Here is a 16518-nt window from a genome sequence, read left to right as displayed (position 1 = left end):
TGGGCTGTTGCCAAGGGAGCTGGCAGTCCCCTCCCCCATCTGCTCAGCATTAGCCAAGCTGACAGTTAACACAGCATGAAAGCCCAAAACCCAACCTCGAGGCTGCCGCCCGCTCCCACGCTCTGCCACTCAGGCTGGGAGCTTGGGCCGTGCTGCCCCGCCTGCCCTGGCCAGTCTCCCCAGCAGCAGCTGGTTGCCGTCCTCCCTGCTGGACTGCAGCTGTTCCTGCCTGCCCGGTCCTCCCCTAGAGAGCCCTCAAGGCCCTGTTCTCAGATGCCCTTGGGGGGAGGGAGTAGAGAGGCTCAGCTTCCCAGGGCTCTGAGCCTGGAACCTTCCTCAGTTCATCCCAAGGGTTACTGCTGCTGCTCTCCAGCCACTGAACCATGGGATGAGGGTGCGGACCCAGGGCCTGGCTTTCTCCCCTGCCCTGTCCTCCAGGCACAGGACTGTCCAGAATTTGGAGCTGGAAGACTGAGCAGCACCTCATGGCCATGGTTCTTTCCTACTCTGGGTCTCCTCATGCCCCATCCGTGCCTCTCTGAGTCACTATGTCCCAAATTGAACTACTCATTTCCCCCAAAAACTGTATCTCCTCCAGGGGCCTCCCTCTCAGAGAAAGCACAGACCAGGAGCCTCGGAAGCACCCCAACCCCCTTCCCGAAGGAGGCGGAAACACAGTGGGAGGTTCAAGGCCCGATGCTTCCAGCGCCCGAGGCCAGTGCTGTCACTTTGCTGACGGTCACTTCCTTCGCTCGAATGAGTGGGGGCTCCTGCCCTGCATGCCCCTCTGGGCTTAGGTTTAGGATGAGCAGAGGCTTGGTGAGCACAGGTGTGGGGAGTGCACCACGCAGAGTTCGTGGGTATTTCAGTGAGGACTAGTGCTTGGGCTTTGCAGCAGCCTGAGGTCCCCTTTGCAGCCCAAGGTCCCCTTCACTCGCATTCCCTGCAGGCGGCTCCAGTGGCAGGTTCCTAAAGCAACTCTTGGCTTATGCACCTCCTGCACTCAAGAACCCAAATTCCTGGAGCCCCCAAACTTTCTGATTGAGCCCCACCTCCAGACTGAAGTCTCCCCCTGGCTGACACTGATCAGTGACTATGTCCTTCATCAACCAACCAGTCACAGCAGAGCCTGGAGGGAAAGTGTGGGTTGGGGTTGTGTGTAAAAACAAGTGGGTAAGAGATGAGAGTCCCCATTTTCCACTTCTTCACCATGAACCCACTGCCCTCTCAAACTCAGCCACTCACCACTCTCTCTCGCCACAGCCTCACCAGATAGACCATTCTTCCCATTTAATGGTAGAGAAACTGAGGGATGTCACAGCCCAGGGTTACAAGGATGGTGCTCCAGAGGAGTTGAGTTGAACCCTCCCACCCCGTCCCAGGTTCCCAGTGGGTCCTGCGCACATGGGAGACCTGAGCCAGGTCACTCAGAGTGACGGGGCAGCTGCTGCCTGGTAGGTTCCAGGGGCCAAGAGGAGCTTGGCTGCCCACCCTGTGCCCCCTCCCTGCCCACCTCCCTGGCAGGCACACACTTGCTAGGGCCCTTCCACATTCCTGATGTCGCATGTAAGAGTGAGACAGATGCTGCTAATTCCCGTGCAAGCTCGGCTGCCTCCTCTCCCCGCCCCCAAGCCTGCTCCGGGCAGCACCGCAGCAGCTGGAGCCCGGGCCCCTTGGTCAGTCTGGGTTCGGAGTGGTCTAGCCTGTGACACTGGCCTCAGGACCATGTGGAAGAAGCATTAGTCACTCTGGACTTTGCCACTTGCAATGTATCAGTCAGGGTTCTGATGAGAGCATCAGATAGACAGCCACTGCTATCTGGGAGCCAGAGTCCAGGGACAGGAGGCTGCTGGTAGGGAAGGTCAGGTGGTCACAGCATGGAAGGGGGGCTGCTATGACCGAAATTACCCTCTGAGCCTGAAACACAGGAATGCTGCCACGCCTGGAGAGTGGTTTTAAGTGCTCTGTCAACAACTGGGATTAGGAGGGAATGGCCTCAGGGCGGGGCTGCCAGGATCTTATTCCCTCCTCACGCAGCCCCAACAGGAAGGCATTGTTGTCCTGCTGCCCAGATAAGGACAACTGAGGCTCAGGAGGAGGAGGTGACTGGGCCGAGGTTGCACAGGAGAAAGTGGGAGAGTCGGTGCCTCTGACCAGGGGCCCCGTCCTACCGCAAAGCTCATTCCTGTAGCCCCAGTCACCTGGCCTTTCCAAGGACCAGGGAGCTGGGTTTGCAAAAGCAGGGACATCTGTTCATGGAGTGTCCACACTCAGGGTGAATGGACATTCAGCAGGCACAAGCACAGAGGTACTGAGCCCAGTATTTTGGGCTCCAGCCCACGGCCTTTGGTTCCTGCCACCTCAGGGCCTTCACAGGGGTGGGCTGGTCCTTCTGGGGAACACTCCTCTCCCCTCACCTGGACAAGCTCTCCCTCTCCTCACCTTTTTAAAAAATATATGTTTTTATTGATATTTTTTAGAGAGAAGATGGAAATATCGATGACAGAGAAACATCGATCGGCTGCCTCCTGCAGGCCCCCTACTGGGGATCGAGCCCACAACCCGGGCATGTGCCCTCACCAGGAATCAAATCGGCAACCTCTTGGTGCATGGGATGATGCTCAATCCACTGAGCCACGCTCTCCTCACCTTTTAAGTGTCACACAAACTTCATTTCTCGGGGTGCCCTCCCTAGGGTCCCTCCCAGGTTGGACCCCCCCTGCAGGCTGAGACCCCTATTCAGAGGTGCTCTCATGGTCTCCTTCTTGCAAATACAGCACAGAAAGCCAGCACTGAAAGCCAGACACTCAGGACCCCAGCATCCAGTCCTGAAACCTCAGCATATTTCCAAGTCTCCTGGAGGCCCTGGACTGCTGGTCTCACCCCAGAATCTATTATTGTGTAGGTTTGAGGCAGAGCCTGAAAACTTTCAGGGAGAATAGCTGCTGGCCTGGGGGCCACACTTTGGGAAACAGGGTTTTTATAGCGGTGTCGCATGTTCAAGGTTGAAACAACTCAACAAAAACTCCAATGTCACAAAAGGTTTTCAGTGAAAACCAACCCCCCAGTACGCACTCTCTTGGCTTCCCAAGGGAAGCTGCCCCATTTTCTGAGTCTTCCTGAATCCCCCGCTACTCAGCTTTATAGCCCTAGATCCAGTTGAGTGGTTACTGTCCTTGTCCCCCAAATCCCCACCCAGGGCCGCACCTGGCAGAACTGAGGGGCAGTAAAGTGTTGAATGAAGAGATGAAGGAGACCCATTCCCAGGTACAGACGCACCCAGGTGTGCACACTCAGCCACACTGCCTGCCTCTTCCCACACTCCAGACTCACAGTGGGATGGGAGACCCCTCCCCACCCCAGCCCTCCACCTGCTGTAGGATTTGGCCTAATCCCGAAGGGAGGCAGCTGCAGCTCTCTCTGGGGGAGAAGGCTCCCCTCTGAAGGAAATCTCCTTTTATTCTCTTGCTGCCGAAATCTGACCTTCCTTGGCACCTGGGCCCCACAGCTGGGGCCTGTCCCCAAGAAGTGACTGAGGAGGAGGCGTGAAATCACCAACAGCTGAATTCACCCAGTCTTCCCCCCATATCCTCTCCAAATTGGTGGCTGCTCACATTCCACGGTGCCAGCCCCTTCCGGCCCCCCAGTGCCAGGTGCAAATGCTGATACTTTGGGCCCAGCCTGACCTGGCCTTACTGATCTCACTAGCTGACTCTTAGGGTATCACTAGGGGCTCCCCTCAGCTCCCCAGGCCACACTTGTACCCTTCAGGTCTCCGCTCAGTTATCCCCTTCTCCAAGAAGGCCAGTCTGACCTCAAGGCACAGCGTAGGCCTGCCACCTCCATGCGTGACCGGAAGGACCCATTTATGTCTCCCCATCCCACTCAGGGCAGGGGCCTCAGGCTTCATCCCTAAGAATGCAAGTCCTGTCAGTGCAGAGAAGGCCACACTAAGGCTTGTCAAATGACTACGTGATCTGGTAAGGGGGACGATGAGGCCCCTTCCTCCCACAGCTGAGGCCCCTAGGAAATCAGGTTCCAGATGCGGAGAGTTGGCTGTCAGGGCTGAAACAGTGAGACCCATATTGGGCATCACTACTCTAGAACCTTCAAAGAAGGGTAGCTCTTGCATCTTGGTGGGGGGGGAGGGGTTGGAATAGAGATTGTTATTATCACTGGGGAACCCACTGCATATACTGAGGGGTTTTTCCAACACAGCCAAGCTTCTGTCCCCTTCAGCAACCCCTGAAGACCGAAATGATGGATGGCCTGGAATTCTGTATTCTCTCTCTCTCTCTCTCTCTCTCTTTTTTTTTTTTTTTTTTTAGTCTGAATTTTCTAGAGCAGCATTGTCTAATAGAACTTTCTCTGGTGATGAAAATGTTCTATATCTGTGCTGTCCAAGACAGTAGCCACTGGCCACATGGAGTAGCTATAGCACTTGAACTGTGGCTCGTGCAACTGAGGAATTAATTATTATAATTAATTTACATATTAATTTAAAAGGCTGTGTATTGACAGAACAACTCTAGAGCTTTTACGAAGGGGCTGCTCGGAGTGCAATGGCAGGGAATTCTCTCCAATTCACACCACCGCGGTGAAAATTCAAGGTACAAGCAGAGTGCATGGTGCACAGTGCACTCTCACCCGTGTCAAACTTGTGCCTGAGGATATAGAGATGCAATCACTGGGGCAGGTGGCCACAGAGGTTGCTTCTGCGGAGAACTAGGTGACAGGGGTCAGAGAGGCAAGGGACCTTTGTTTCTTTTTATTTTTGAACCTGGTACATGCATTACTTATTTACAAAAATTGGAATTTTTTTCCGAAAATAATATCAGAGAAGAAAAAAATTCCCTCTGAGAATTCCTGGCCCCAAAACCTCAGGCTGCCCCAGAGCCAGCTTTGGAGCCTCGACCGAGGACCCTCCACACAGCCAAACAGTCCTCCTGCCCACTTCACACACCAACCGAAACTAGAACCCAGGCCTGCGGGCTAAGCCTGCGCTGGGCCCTGCTCACTCGCAAACTCCCTGCACACCCCTCTCCCATCTAGTCTCCAGCCCCAGCGGCCTTCCCGTTTTTCCACCATCCTGAGCTCAGGCAAACCTCAGGGCCTTAGCACTTGCAGGTCCCTGCCTGCCTGGAATGCTAGTCCCTGGCTCTTCTGGCTGCGTGTCAGACTGTCAGCTATTGTTGCCATAAGCATGTCTGCTGTGAACATCTTGGTCCCAAACATTTTCACCACAAGAATTTTAGCCCCTGACTAATTGGCCTTGACAACTGGTTGACAGTTCGATTTGCATTCGGCAGACAATGTATTGAAGCTAATTTGTCAGTTTGGTTTCATCCTCATGAGGAAGTTCTTGCCCCTTCACTTCCATTTTTATCTTATATCATATTTTATCATCAGAGGCCTGATGAACGAAATTCGTGCAAGGGTAGGTAGGCCTTCACAGTCCCGGCTGCCGGGGCCTTGGCAGCCCCGCCACCCACCCACACCCACCTTGGCCTGGCACTGCCCTCGTCTGCTGCCACACACCCCCAGCTCCCCGGTTCTGCAGAGTCCCCCGATCGATCGCCCTGCAGAGGGTGGCCTGGTCCTCCCTCTTTGGGGCGATTGCGGAGCCCCCCCTCAATTGACCGCCCCACTGAGCTATACCTGCCGGGCTAATGTCTCTCTTTTAAAATTTTTTTTTCTTACTTTATCTTTTCAGAAAGATTGCCTTATGGCCAATTAGTTGTGTGGCAAACATGTATGTTTACAGCAAAGATGCTTATGGCAAATTTACCTAGAACATGTCAGAACAAAGGTCACCCCCTCAGAGTAGCCTCCCCTGACCACCCCGGCTAAAGTCCTCCCTCTGTTGTTCCATATTTTAGCCTCTTGTTTGTTCTCCTCTGTAATTACCTTTGTTTGTTCACTCTTTACCGGCTGCCATCCCACTAGAAGGTGAGCTCTGAGAGGTCAAGAGGTTGTCCTGTCCACAGTTGTACCTTGAATGTACTCCACAGATATTCACGGAACAAATATATGCTGAATGAATTTCCCCAATTCAAAATTCAAATCCCAGGCTGGTGAGCCAATCTCAAAGAGGCTCCCAGACCCTGTAGGACTGGAACAGTGCCCCCCAAACATACCGCAATTGTATTTAATGAATCCTGCAGTGTCCGCAGAGGAACAGTTAACCCCCTCACCTCCTCTGCCCTGCAGCCTAGCCCTATGTGGAGCTGGGAACCCAGAGGGGCCTTGGGACTGTCCCTGCCCTTAAAGTCCTTCAGGCTCAGGGTGTCTGTTTGTATACAGCACTCCCCCACACTGAGGACAGCATGGGGCACAAGAGGCCAATACCTAAGGAAGGCCAGCAAATCCATTAAAAAAAGACTGACACCTCCAAACAATACAGAGAGGATATGATGAGGTGATTGGCTGACCAAGGAAACGTAGAGGTTAACAAACATATGAGGAGATTCTGAAACTCAAAAATAATGCAAGAGCCCTAGCCGGTTTGGCTCAGTGGATAGAGCGTCGGCCTGTGGAATGAAGGGTCCTGGGTTCGATTCCAGTCAGGGGCACAGGCCCGGGTTGCGGGGTCAATCCCCAACGCGGAGTGTGCAGGAGGCAGCCGGTCGATGGTTCTCTCTCATCATTGATGTTTCTATCTCTCCCTCTCCTTTCCTCTCTGAAATCAATAAAAATATTTAAAAATAAATAAATAATGCAAGAGATGCTCTCACTTTGCACTTAGACAGGCAAAAGTTAAAAAGCTAGAGAACGAACCCAGGAGCCATGGGGCTATGGGGGGCCTTCCTGGACTGTGGGCACAGCCATCCCGGAGCCATCTGGCAGCTTTCAGCTAATTACTGTATATAAACACATGTCCTCTGACCTAGCAATTTTGCCCTGATCTCCCCGCACCCCCCAATTCCTCACATATGACCAGGCAGGGAAAGTTGTGGGAGGGGTTTGAGGCAATCAGCAGTTCACTGGGAAGCAGATAGATAACATGTATGGAGGACCCAATGGACAAATAATATATACCCACATGGAGAGACCTCAGGCTCCAAGTGCTGAGTGGAAGCATAAGAAATGGAATGAGCCCTGACCGGTTTGGCTCAGTGGATAGAGCGTCGACCTGCGGACTCAAGGGTCCCAGGTTGGATTCCGGTCAAGGGCATGTACCTTGGTTGTGGGCACATCCCCAGTGGGGAATGTACAGGAGGCAGCTGATTGATGTTTCTCTCTCATCAACGTTTCTAACTCTCTATCCCTCTCCCTTCCTCTCTGTAAAAATTCAATAAAATATATTTTTTTAAAAAGAATGGAATGAGCTCTAAAGCGTAAACTCATTTGCATGAAAGAAATTATGACAGCCCTGGCTGGCATGGCTCAGTGGTTGAGCATCTACCTATGAACCTGGAGGTCACAGTTCGATTCCCTGTCTGGGCACATGCCTGGGTTTCAAGCTCAATCTCCAGTGTCGGGCATGTAGGAGGCAGCTGATCATTGATTCTCTTTCATCATTGATGTTTCTATCTCTCTCTCCCTCTCTCTGCCTCTCCGAAATCACAAAACAATTTTTTTTAATCAACCAATGAATGCATAAATAAGTGGAACAACAAATGCCTCTCTCTCTCTCTCTCTCTCTCTCTCTCTCTCTCAATAAATAATAAATAAACAAGTGCCCAGAAAAGTGCTGACTAGAATTAAACATACGCTCTAAAGTTCTGTTGGCTGCAGCTCTGAGTGTCTACAATGGGAACTGATCCTGATCTGGCTCAGGGAAGGGTTCCATGAAGAAGTGACATTTGAGTTGAAGGAGGGGAGCACTTGGTCTTGTGATGAGTGGGAGGAAAAGCATTTCAGGCAGAGGGAACAGGTTCTGCAAAGGTCTGGAGGCAGGCAGGAATGTGGGGAATTTGAGGCATTCCAATCTGGCCACGTGGACAGTGCACATACAATACAGCATAAGGGAGTCCATGGCGCCAGATGAAGTCACCGCACATTGAGCCTCCAGGTTGCAGGATTTCATCCTTAAGGGCATGAAGAAACCAGAGAGTGGGGGCAGATGTGGGGAGACAGACAAGGGGAGTGTTGCCGCGTCTGGGAACTGGGACAGCACTCCCAGTAACTGTGGGAGGAAGGATAGGAAGATGGTCAAGAACTTGCAGGTGAGAAGGGGCCAAGACTTGGGTGACCAGGCGGAGTCCATGCGAATGCTTTAGTTTAGAGACTAGAGGAAGGGTGTGTGGAGGGCAGGGCAGACACTGGTGAAAATTTAAGTCAGACAGACGTGCTCTGCTTGACGCTGACTCTCTCGCCACCCTAACTGTCCTTGTACCTCGCATCCAAACCCCTCCTAACCCCTGTCCCTTGGCCTCTTCCTCTCCTTTTCCTCACCCACCTCTTCTTTCCTCTCTGGTCTTTTCCTGTGCGTGAGAGCACCCTGGGAAGGGTCTCCAGCGCAGGGAGCTGAGTTGAGGGGACACATTGGGGTGATAGTGCCACCTCCTGGCAGCCACAAGAAGTGCAGCACCACACTTCAGCCACATGTGAAGTGGGGGTGGGGGCCTTGGGTTGTACCCATAGAGGTTTCAGGTGGGAAACCTGTGGAGAGATGTCTTCCCCTGCTGGTGGTGACCTGACCGGGTCATTCCTGGAGAACTGGGTGCTCTATTTTTCAGAGTGATGCTGATAAGCCCTCCCTCGCCTACCCAATTGAATAGATGATGGGCAAAACTACTGTAATTACCCCCACCCCTACAAACCTTCCCGCAGCCCTCAGAATTGGGTCCAAACTCCTTAACACGGCACATAAGAATTTAGCCTGAGCTGAGGGAAAGGGGTGAGAAGAAGGGGGTCCTAATATAAGGCGACAGGAGAAGATCTGACTTTGGGTGGTGGGCACAATTTGATGCAATAGACAGATCTTGTAACTTAGAAACCCACACCTGAAACCTATGTGCTCATGTTGACCAATGTCACCCCAATCAATTTAATAAAGAAAAAAAGAAGGAATTTTGCCCTAGCCTTAGGCATGCCTCATGCTCTTTAGTTTCAATCCTTCCCTTCGCCTTCCCCCTTCCTGCAACGTGTGCACTCCCATCCCTTTGCATAGGTTGTTCTCTTTTCCGGGAACACTCTCCCACTCCCTGTTGGTTTTCCAAACTCCCACTCCTCTTTTAGGTCTCAAACCCCCTAGCCCCCAGAAGGAGACCTTCCAGCACCTCAGCATTAACTAGGCAAAGAGAGGAGTACTTCAGGCAGTGGGGACAGCATGTGCAAAGGCCTAAGATGCCTTCAAGGAGGAGACCATAAACCAGAGAGGTTGCCAGAACTCAGGGCTGCAGCAACAGACCCACATAGCTCACAGGCTCTTGTGAGGGGTGAGTCCCCCGTGAGCAACAACATTTCCTGCAGCAAGGCTGCCAAGTGAGAAAAGCACTAAAGAGGCTGGGATGGGCACAGGCAGAACAGGCAAGGGTTACATAGATGAGAGATGATGGAGTTTGGATCCCTGAGCCCTGGCTCTAGCCTCCCTGAGGGGGCCCAGCTTACTCCAGTGTCCTCCACACCCTCCTCACTTGTCATCCCCTGGTGTTAGGTCCCCAGCCGCTGCCTGCCCCTCAAAGCCAGCACCTGTGCCTGGTGGGAGCTGCCATCTCATTTTAGAAGAGGACAGAATGCTTGGGTTCAAAGTTGTTAAGTCAGTCGTGAGTGACAGATGGGATTTGAACCTAGGTCTGTGTGCCTCACCCACCATGCTAGGTGCCCTAGCAGTTACAGGCAGGGCTCTGTCACTCGAGGGCTGTGTGGCTTTGGATGGACCATGTTACCTTTCTCTGCCTCAGTGTTCTCTTCTACTAAAATGAGAGCAATCATAGTAACCTACTCTGTGGGGTTTCTGAATGAAGAGTACACAGAGTAAATGCTCATAAGGGCCCAACACAGTACCAGGCACACGGCAGGTGCTCAATAACTGGTTGCTTTTCACATGGATATTGTCCCAGGAATTTCACATGCTCACTGGGGAGATGTGCTTCATGCTTCTGAAGCAGGGGGGAGGACAAAGCGAGCTCCTGGAGGGCTGAAAGGGAGGAGAAAGCAAAGAGAGCATCTCAGGGTAAATCCAGAGTTGAGTCACCCTGAGTTCCAAGCACAGAGTAGGTGTCAAGGGCATTAGCTCTGAAGGGCCTTGAATGCTAACCGAAGATCCACCAAAACCCAAAAGCTCTGGAGTCAGAGAAGGCACAACAACTGCCCTCAAACAAGAGGTGGGATGCTTTCTCCTCCACAGGTGCCAGCACTGGCCTTGGAGGCCCAGGGGAGCCTGAACAGCAGGAGAGGGCACTGGCAGCAGGGAGTGCATTCTCAGTCTTCAGAGAATGGCAGAGTCCAGGTAGCCCCTTCCAAGGCTGGAGAACCTTCTCTCTGTGATTCCCCAGCTGGTCACACGGTGGCGATAGTGCACCAAAAAGTCCTGGTTTTCCCTCCCAGGTCCTTGAGCCAAATAGACAACTACCAATGTCCTCTGGTGCCTCTAAGAACCTTAGGGAGAATCCTTGCGTTCTGAATTTGAACCCTGATCTGTGTACCTCCCAGTCTGGCTGCAGTGGCTGCTTATCCTGGGATGGCAGTTTGTAGTTCTCTTTTCTGCCTCCAGGAGAGAGACTGGGCAGTGCTGCCTTTGCTGAGCTGACAGATTCATCTGCCTTGGGTGTGGAATATGAGACAGGACAAGGGAGACTTCCACTTTGGCTTTCTGTCTCTTAAGTTTAGCTCACTTACGCAGCTTTTGCATTGTGAGTGACATGGTGGGACAGTTCCCATTCCTGGAATAGAGAGAAGTCCGGCTGAGGGACGAGGCAACTAATATTGATTGAGCACCTCCTCTGTGTCAGACACTATGCCAGACATTCATTCCTACATGGACTCAGCACACAGTAATGAAGCACTCATTGAGTGCTGGTCACGGGAGACACGGTAATCCCAAGTTTATGGCACACAGCAATAAATAAATATGTATATATTTATGTTACATATAAAGATATATTTTTTAAAAATATATTTATGTTTTAAATCAGGGCTCAACTTAATAAATATTTATTGAATAAATGACCTACCTTGAGCTTTAAGTACCCCTCAGACATACAGATAGTGAGTTTGGAGCTCTGGGACAAATTTAGGCTAGAGATGGAGGTTCAGGCATTGCTGGCATTTAGGGATGCCAGTGACGGAGTAGATTGGTCCCTCAGGGAGACTGGGTGAAGGATCAGCAAAGTGGACCTGTTTGCCAGACAAAAAAGAGGAGAAGGGAGGAAAGCCCATCATGTGGGAGCATGGAGAAGGGCTTGTGAAAGAGGTAGGGGGAACCAGGCAAGAGTGGAAGTCCCTGGAAACCTTGTTAGCTCCAGGGGTTAACAGAGTCAAATGTTGTCTGAAGTAAACAGCAAAGATTATGAAAGGCCACCAGACTTGGCCAGAATGGGACTGTTGGCGAGCAGCCAGACTGCCTGGGATGAGGAAGGAGAGGGGAAGGGAACCCAACAGCAGGAGAGGGGAGAGAAGAGCAGAGCCTGACTAGCGGAGCATTGGGATTTTTCTCTGAAAATGAGAGACTACAGTGTTTGTGGGTTGCCGGCATGGAGCAAGAAAACAGGGCTGGAATTCCAGAAGAGCAAAAGGAAAAAGATGCACAAAGGCAGTGAATCCCTACCCTGGTAGTTCAGCTGGTTAGAGCATCATCTTGAGATGCCAAAGTTGTGGGTTCAATCCCTGGTCAGGATACATACAAGGAGCAACCAATAAATGCATAAATAAGTGGAACAAAAAATCTTTCTCTCTCTTCCCTTTCCTCTTTCTCTCTCTAAAAAAAAAAACAATCAATACTTTTTTTTTTAAGGCAGAAGAAGCATTAGGGCGGGACCCAGAGCCCACAAAGAAGGGCTGACCCAGACTTCTTCCATCTCTTCTTTTCTCAGAGCCCTAGGGCAGGGAGGTAGGTGAATTCAGATATATAGGCATTAATGGCCAGTGGGGTCACTAGCTGGACCTGGGGCACCCAGACATTACTAGGTATTGGCAGCCTTTTTTTGCTGGGCCCAGCGAACACTGATCACCTTTTCCAAGGCTCCAAGGTCATAGAGTGGATCCCTCAGCCCACGGCCACCGCAGGTTATCAGCCTGGGAGCCACCTGACCCAAGCCGGCCAATCAGAGGCCTATCTCAGAACTGTGGCCTCAAAGTGTGGCCCAAACGAAAGCCAGAGCTGCGGGTGGGGCGGTCCTGTGGGCCACGTGCGGACAGCGGGCCAACTTTGCCATGACCCAGTCTCCTTTTGCTAAATGCACTTCTTCTCTCTAGCTGGCCTCTGCAGCTCATCCCAGGTGTGCCCATCCCAGGACCTTCCGTAATGACTGGTTCAAAGCGGTGATTTGAAGGAAGAAAGAACCAAGTTCAAGTCACTCACTCACCATGTGACCTACATACACAGGTGTTTAACACTGCTGAGCCTCAGGTTCCTCGTTTGTAAAATGAGACTGCAATATACCTACTCGGTCAGCAGTTCTCAACCCCTCTCACAGGGGTCGCCTGAGACCATTGGAAAGCGCTTATATAATTACATATTGTTTTTGTGATTAATCACTATGCTTTAATTATGTTCAATTTGTAACAATGAAATTGGGGGTCACCACAACATGAGAAATTGTATTAAAGGGTCGCGGCATTCGGAAGGTTGATAACCACTGTACTAGGTTGTTTTTCTGCATGATGAGCTCCCAAAAATATATATATCCTATCTAATAAAGTGGGAATATGCTAATTGGCCCTCACGCTGTCCCAAAGATGGTGGCGCCCACAGCCAATAAGGAGGGAATATGCTAATTGACTGCCATGCCCTCAAAGATGACGGTACCCACAGCCACAAGATGGTGGCGCCCAGTTCCCTCAGCCCTCCAGCCGCCCAGGGTCACCCAAGGCTCAGGTAACCAGGGCTGGCCTAGGCTTGCGCTGCCAGCAGTGGCAGCATCAGAGGAGTGATGGGGCATCACCTTCCCCTGATGGCCGGGTTGCCTCCTACCCCTGAGGGCTCCCGGACTGTGAGAGGGGGCAGGCCGGGCTGAGGGACGCTCACTCCAGTGCATGAATGTTCATGCACCAGGCCTCTAGTTTATATATAAATAACTATTTTTGTTTGGTTTTTAGAGAGGAAGGGAAAGGAAGAGAGAGAGAAACTTTGATGTTAGCAAAACATTGATCAGCTGCTTCCTACACCCCTGATAGAAATGTGCCCCAACCTGGAATGGAGAACCTTTTGGTGCACAGCTCATCGCCCAACCAACTGAATCACACTGGCCAGGGCACACAGGTATTATTTATGGTTGTTGAACTTCCTACCCTTTAGGAATTCACAATCCTCATCACACACAGCCTTGTGTTAAGGCTACTTTTTCTTCTTATTCTCTTACTAGAATGTAAACTGCTTGTCAACAGGGATATACTCCTATGCCTTTTTAGTTTTCCCACTCCACAAACCCTTCACTTGGTCTGATAAGGATAAATTTAACTTACAGAAACAGTAGTAGGACAGAGTATACAAAATCATGGGATTTAGAGCACGGAAAACCTCTGCAGTGAGGTAGTGGTATTTATAATGCAGCAGGGGTGTACTGGAAAAACATCTTAGAAGGGTGCTCTATGAGCTCAGGCAGATAGATCTTGAACTCTCTGAGCCTCCTGAGAACAATAATCATGACTAGAACAACTTCAGGACTCACCAGGTGCCAGGCGCTTTTTGAAGCTCATATTAATTTTAGATAGGACAAGGGTCTCAAGGTCTAGGTGGTTCTTACTAAATGCTGTTCTTGCTAAATGTTAAAATGTATTTTGCAGAAGCAGCTGTAACCAGGTGAGCTTGAGGCAACCCATTCTGATAAATGTAGCCAGCTGCAAAGAAGAAATCAATATGGCTTTAACCAAATAGTGTACATAAGCAATGTCTAAGCCTCCCTTCCAGGAGACAGAGCTTTGGATGTGAATCCTTTCTCCTTTACTTGCTGCAAGTAAAAAAAACTGCCTAACAGCAGCCAAGTCTCATTCTTTTTAAAAAATATATATTTTTATTTATTTCAGAGAGGAATGGAGAGGGGGAGAGAGAGACATCAGTGATAAGTGAGTCATTGATTGGCTGCTTCCTGCATGTCCCACACCTGGGATCAGGCTAGCAACCGGGGCATGTGCCCCGACCCAGAATCGAACCATGACCTCCTGGTTCATAGGTCGGCACTCAACCACTGAACCATGCTGGCTGGGCTCATTCTTGAATAGAACACCACAAGCAGTGAACCCCTTGAGTTTGGCAACATTAATTCTCAACAACTCCATTTGCCTAAGATCACAGAACTATTTCGTGTCAGAGCTGAGGGTTCAAACCAGGCCTGTTGGTCAGAGTCTGTGTTCATAACTTCACAGCGTGCTGCCTCTCAAACAGCAGCACAGGCAGCTGGTACACAGAACCCTGAAGAGGCTGGCAGTAACAGGGCGGGGTCTTCCACATCTGGGCGCCAAAGCAGGCCAAGCCCATAGCCCATAGCAGCTGATGGGTGGAGAGGGAGAGGGACAGGGTAGGTGACAAGCCTGGACTTGCAGATAGGACCACGTCTTGCAAAGTGCCCTAGTCCACAGTGAGGAGCTGGGTGTTCTGAGGGTGTTTCTACCCCCTCATTGCTACAGGCTTGGGATGCAGAAGGCAGCAGGGGCCACTCTCTTACATGGTTTAGCTTCAGTCACTGTCCAGGCTGGAGATCCAGGGCTCAATGTAGCCCAAGTCCCCTGGCTGCCTCAGGGATCCCTGGGCAGGGCTATAGATGCCACCACTTTGAGACCCACCCCACCCCCCACCTCCTCCTGTCTGGTCTCATCCTTTGCCTTAGGCTCGTTAATATGACTAATTAAGCTTTCTGAAATCACTTCCATCCTCCCATTGGCTATCCTAGCTCTGTGTTTCCAGTTTTGGCTTTTTGTTTTTGTTTTTTGGTATAGCAAAGGTAGAGATTTTTTGAAGAACAAGTACAGACTCCCACGTGGGGAAGAGGAAAGAATTTCACAGCACAGACTCCCATGTGGGGAGGTGGAAAGAGTCCCTGTGTTTCCAGTTTTGATTTAGAGATGCCCTTTCATTTAAGGCCTCCGCAATCTCCCTGGGAGGGGCTTATTTTCAACTTTAGACAAATCATCTGACTTTCCAGGCAAGGGCCCAGGATTTTCTTTTGTGGTGGGGCTGGGGCAGGGCTTTTGTTGACAGTCAGGCTTCAGGTAGTAATCTCTTTAGTTCTGTCTTATCACCAACTCCTCTGGAAACCCCTCAGGGATCTCTTCCATAGATTTTCTGGGATTTCTCATCACCACTCCCACCCCAATCAAAGACTTCAGGTCTGATTACCCAGGGGCAGAGAAACAGGTTACACATCATCATGAGGAAGCCCCAGAAAATGGCAGAACGTGGGGCCTTCTTGGATAACTGGCTTGGTCACTTCAAATGTCAAACAAAAGTCATGGGAGGCAGCCTGCCTTTCTTTTATGTATGTATGTACGTATTTGTTTATTTCAGTCTGGTTTTCCTAAAAAAAAAAAAGAAGTCATGGAAAACATGAGGTGGGAACATTATAAGATACTGAAGAGATACAAGGGCCAGTGTCATACATGCTCCTTGATTAGTGTATAGTTCAGGGGAAGAACCATCTACCAAAGACATTTTGGGAAAATTTGAATATGGAAGAGCATTAGATATTAGAGAATTATTTACCGAGTGGTATCGTGGCTTTGTAGGAGATTATCCTGACGATTTGGAGAAGTTTGCTAAGTGTTTAGGTGAGAAGTATCAGACTGCCTGTAAAACACTTGGAAATGGTTCAGAGAAAATCTCTTTTTCTACTAAACAAATGTGGCAAAGTGTTAACATATATTGAATCTAGGTATATTGGTTATATTTCTCTTTTTCTGTATGTTTAAAAAAAATCACAATAGCACTGGCCGGGTAGCTCAGTTAGTTCGAGCATCGTCCCAATATGCCAAGGATTGATCCCCTGTCAGGGCACATACAGGAATCAACCAATGAATGTATAAATAACTGGAACAATCAATCAATGTTTCTTACTCTTTCTCCCTCTCCCTCTCACATCAATTTAAAAAAAAACCCTGAATGTATTTCCCCCTCCCGCCCCAGTTGTGTTCCTTCTGTCGCCCCATCTCAGCCTCATCTGAGCTGGAAATCTGGACCCCACCTTGACCTTCATACTCCCTCATGCTTCCATCCAGTCTCAAGGTCCTGTCCTTTCTACCTTCTGAAACACTTCCTAGTCCATCTTCTATCCCCATTTCTCTCCCACTTTCTGGTCCAAGTCACAGCTTCCTCTTTCCTTATGGCCTCAGTATCCTCCAGTTCTCTCTGCTTCCACTTTTATCCTCCACATAGTTGCAGAGCCATCTTTCGCAATGTTACATCTGATTGTGGTACTCTCC

The sequence above is a fragment of the Myotis davidii genome, unplaced genomic scaffold, assembly GCF_000327345.1.
Source record: "Myotis davidii unplaced genomic scaffold, ASM32734v1 scaffold319, whole genome shotgun sequence".
Classification (NCBI taxonomy): domain Eukaryota; kingdom Metazoa; phylum Chordata; class Mammalia; order Chiroptera; family Vespertilionidae; genus Myotis; species Myotis davidii.
The sequence above is the reverse complement of the archived record's forward strand: the minus strand, read 5'-3'. Positions refer to the sequence as shown.